Here is a 4,786-nt window from a genome sequence, read left to right as displayed (position 1 = left end):
ATAATCGTTAGCTGCAGCTCTAATCAGGGGTCACCACTCCCTGCAGGGATTCTCCCCTCTCCGATCCTCCAGCGCTGACTGGAGGAACTGACAGGGGAGGGGGCAGGCACAGCTGTCAATCAGCTAGCTGGGTGGATCTGGACAGTACTGTCTGGATCCGTCCCGGCTGCGGCGCCCTCAGTATATAACGATCTGTAGCTTGCTATATACTGAGCTTTGGGTCACGGAGGACATTAGTATATGTTTTCCTGTGACCCTGAAGAGAACTATGGGATAAAAAGTTTACCCCATAGTTCTCTTTTAAGTATTAAGGGCTTGTTTTAGTGATTAGGGTAGGTGTTTAGGTATAGGAGGGTTGCGTGTTTGTGGGGTATTTTTCTGTAGGGATACTTTCTTATTAGTAAAGCACTGAGCAACAATACTATGTATGCTAGTTCTTGATGCTAGAAATCTTGTGCTGAAAAACACCCTCCAGATGCAGAGAACAAATGTATAATTTCTTAATATACTGTGTCCTGACCATCTTGATTTGTAACAAATTATTTGGTGTTTTCTAATGTTATTTTTTTGACAGGTATATTAATGCCTTGGAGCCTACTGTCTCCTATTTCACAGAAGCTTTGAATTTCAGACAAGTTTTGAAAGAAAATGATGTGAAAAAAGTTATTGAAAATCCAAACAGGAAAAGCAATGGTATAGCACTGATTCTTTTTTTGGCATTTTTATTAGTTCTAAAATTGCAATTATTGTTTGATGCAATGTGCCTAATGGTACCGGCCCCCTTTCACCCTTTAATTTTGTATGGATCATCAATGAGTGTCCAACCACCAGAGAACATACCTGAATTATTTTCCCCTATACACTGCAACATATCTCTGGTGTTGTCACATGTATGCGTTGCAGGGTGTTACAGGGTCAAGTGCCTGCTTATTTCCTGGATGTGCATTGGGGGCTTATTACAAATAATTGGGAATTCCTCCAAACGCATGTATAACATGGCATTACAATGTCTGCACAAAGCTGTGAAGCCAGCAAAGCAAGGTGCAGCTGTAGACCTATCAAAGTGAAAGAGGTTGGAAGCAGCTAATTTTACTAACTCTGTTAACCCTCTCTTCCAAATCTGAGTCCATTCTGGCATAAAAACATCAGGATGATTATAAATTCAATATAAAGTTCAGTAGCATCCAAGCAAATTAAACCTACTTAATACATTCTTCTAATATCTAATATGTAGTACAGCTAGAGGTTGTACTTTAAAAACATTTGCAAATAGATAGGAAATATGCATATCAGCATTAAAGGAGAACTATGGGGTCAGTGTTTTTCCCCATAGTTCTCCTTGGGGTAACGGGAGGACACAAACTAGCGTCCTCCCGTTACCCTAAGCTCAGTATACCGCGAGCTACAGCTCGCGGTATACTGAGACGCCGCACCTGGAGTGGATCCCGACTTAGATGACGGGATCCGCCCAGCTGCGTGAGTGACAGCTGGCTCTGCCTATCTAGAGGCAGAGCCAGCTGTACCCGCCCCCTCCCCCGTCCGTTCCGCCAGTCAGCGCTGGCAGATCGGAGCGGGGAGAGGGGAATCCAGACCCTCCCCCTGTCACGGCAGAGAGTCGTGAAAGGATCGAGAGGTGAGGGAACCCGGTATGTGTTCTCTCACCTCCCGATCTACTGAGCCGACCTGTGACAGTCTCATTGTCACAGGTCGGCTTAGAACTATGAGGTGAGTGGAAATCACTCATGTCATAGTTCTCCTTTAAGGTGCCTCTACACACATGATGCAAAGCCAGGACCTGTCAGGTGAACAAGACAGTGTACAGGAAATAAGAATGAGATGGGGACATGAAAAGGACACAACAGCAATAAGTAACTTAACAGACATTCTAACCAATACGTTGGTCCTTGGCGAAAATAACTAATCTTTTTGTTGTACATATTATTGCATTTTTTTGCATCCCCCCCCAGCACCCGGCGCCTCAGGCAGCTGCCTATGCAGCCGTATGCTAGCTTCAGCCGTGCTCATATGTAGGTTTAACTGGGGCTTTCCCATGAATAAAGACCACCTGCTCATAGCCCAGGCAGCCTAGATCACATGGTCTTTGTCTACCAATCATAAAGGCAGAGAGTTTTGTGTGTTCATTGAACAAGGGAATCAATAGGCTTCCCCCTCCGCCCCTCGTACACCGAATGCAAAATAAGGTTTTTACTTCACACTTACAAACCCAGGGGCATTGTACATGAGGCCAGCACTATTCACATGTACTGTAGATCTGAAGCACACTATACATGGGCATCTCAGATGTGGTCGCTGTACATTCATGTAACCGCAGTGCACTACACACTGATCTCACACTCATAGTTGGAGCTTGCACAGGGCCAAGGATGTTCACCCCATGTGACAGAGGCCAAGCCTGAAGATTAGCTGCTCCGACACTACAGGCCACATGACTTCCCATACCCAGAAGTACCATAACATTTCCAAGGGCTCCTTTAGTGTGCAAATCCAGAACTTGTATGAAAAACAAAGCCAAAAAACACAATTCTATACATACAATATAACATACAGCAATCAAATCTCCATCAGACTTCCAGTGAAGGAAGTAAAGGTTCTGGTATGACAGGCTGAACCAGTTCTATGTGATGCACAAACCTCAAAATAAACCACAAACTTTTGTTACCCTCTCTGACAGAGCCAAATCCTCAATTTGTGTCTCACACACTCCCCCTCCCAGACATTACAGCTCACAGTGAGAGGGTTTCAGGGTTCAGTGTCAGCAATCCAGAAAGCAGTGGGTGGGATTAGGTGTGGCAGGTACAGACTTGTGAATGAGCAGTGACAGTGCTGATAGCCATGCCCCTGCAATGTCTTCTCCTCCCACTGTAGTGCAAGCAGGCACCGCCTACATGTGAATGGCTCAACAAAGGGGACAGCTGGGAGCCGCCTACTACAGAGCGGGAGAGGGGTAATGGGAAGCAGTCTACTAAAGAGTGTAATATTACAGTAATTTAGTTATAGGATCTCAGCTGCGGAGGCAAGTGGGTTACCTAGGCCAAAGGGAGTAACTGTCTCCAATGGTTTGTCTCTTGAGGAAACGGTAGTTCAGTGTTCAGTTCCACAATTATATGCTCCATGTAGTGCGGAGGAGGTTGTGGAACTGGTATACATCATGCACCGTTATATATATAGTAGCAAATGAAATCCGTGCACTCTCACTGGTGTATTCCTTCATACACCTAGTACAGCACTCTACACATGGAACAATTTGTTCCTACTTGCAAACACAATGGGAGTCACTTAGGAGTCACTTCAATAGTTCAGAAGTATAATAACCTGCTAACTAGACATGTGCGATTCGTTTCGTTCCGAATCGAAATTCGGACGAATTTTCGGAAATTCGGACATTCGGATGTATCCGAATTCCGAATTACAGACATAATGAATGCAAACGAATCCGAATTTCCATTTCCGAAATTCGGTAGCGTTCGTACGAACGTTCGTTTCGTTTTCTGTTCTTATTCGTTTCTTATTCGTTTCGTTCGTTGGAGCAAAGTGACATTAGAAAAGGAGAAAAATATGTTTTCCCCCTCAAATGTCACTTTTGCTGCAAACGAACGAAACGAATAAGAAACGAATAAGAACAGAAAACGAAACGAACGTTCGTACTAACGCTACCGAATTTCGTCCGAATCCGAATTCCGAATCCGAATTGACTTTCACACCCGAATCCTGAAAAACTAAATAACACAAATCCGAATTTAAGAAGGAAACGAAACAAATTTTTTGGCAGTGCACATGTCTACTGCTAACATACTGCAATGGTACAAAGAATATATATAACGGAGGTATTCGTAGTTCATCTAGGTCCGGAATCTTAAATAGCATGCAATTAGCACTGGACGAAGCAGATAGGGGTTATAGTTCTCTGCAATCTAATTTATATTATTCAATGTAATGGAAGAAGACAGCGCAGCTGGTATTGGTAGTACGTGACAACCAATAATATCTGGTTGTAACACAGTAGATGTGGTGGTGACAGCTGGGATTTGTAGTTCACTACAAGAGGGAATAACAATTACAATGAGCCAAGTCTTTACCAAAATAATCTATAGTGACTGTATATTGGTAGTATACAGAGGTCCACAGTATATGGTTGTAACACAGTAGCCGTGGTGGTGACCGCTGAGATTTGTAGTTTACTACAACAGGCAACAGCAATTACAATTTGCAAAGTCTCTACCATAAGAATCTTTAGTAATTGTATATTGGTAGTACACGGCAGCCCAAGGTAACACAGTAGCCGATGGTGGTGGCAGCTGGGATTTGTAGTTCACTACAACACGCAATAGTATTTACAATTTGCCAAGTCTCTAGCAGAAGAATCAGTAGCAACTGTATAACCCAGTTAGTATGGGTTACTACTTGCGGTTTTTGTGGAGAGCAGGTTCCCAGCAGAATCCGATTATAAGCCAGCCTCAGATGCAGTTTCCCAGGATGAGTGTGCAACAGCAGGTCAGATTGCAGGGGGGGGGGAATCTGCAGGAGACAGCCCCAGGAAGGAAGGCTTCTCACAGTCCAGAGAGGTGAGTATCCGCAATACCGCAGAGGGTAATTGCTCTGCATTCATAACATTAGTAGGACCCTGAGCAATGAAAACCCTGCGGTTTTATCTTGACAGTCAGCTTGAGTGGGGAGGAGCAGTACAACGTGTCCTCAATAGGCAGCTCCGGATTCCATTGCTGGATCTGATGGAGGTAAGTTTATTACAAAGAGTGTGTGGGTGGGT

The 4,786-nt window shown here is 44.1% G+C and overlaps 1 long non-coding RNA gene across 1 annotated transcript in view; it reads left to right on the top strand.

Moving 5' to 3' along the window:
• Positions 1–578: 578 nt before the first annotated feature.
• Positions 579–4,786, top strand: part of LOC108800113 — a 24,002-nt gene continuing 19,794 nt past the window's right edge. Inside the window, exon 1 of the long non-coding RNA XR_001942073.1 lies at positions 579–693. This is a non-coding gene — a long non-coding RNA (uncharacterized LOC108800113). The remainder of the gene's footprint in view (positions 694–4,786) is intronic.

This window comes from Nanorana parkeri, unplaced genomic scaffold, assembly GCF_000935625.1.
Source record: "Nanorana parkeri isolate BGI_ZX_2015 unplaced genomic scaffold, ASM93562v1 scaffold1920, whole genome shotgun sequence".
NCBI lineage: Eukaryota > Metazoa > Chordata > Amphibia > Anura > Dicroglossidae > Nanorana > Nanorana parkeri.
The sequence above is the reverse complement of the archived record's forward strand: the minus strand, read 5'-3'. Positions and strand labels throughout refer to the sequence as shown.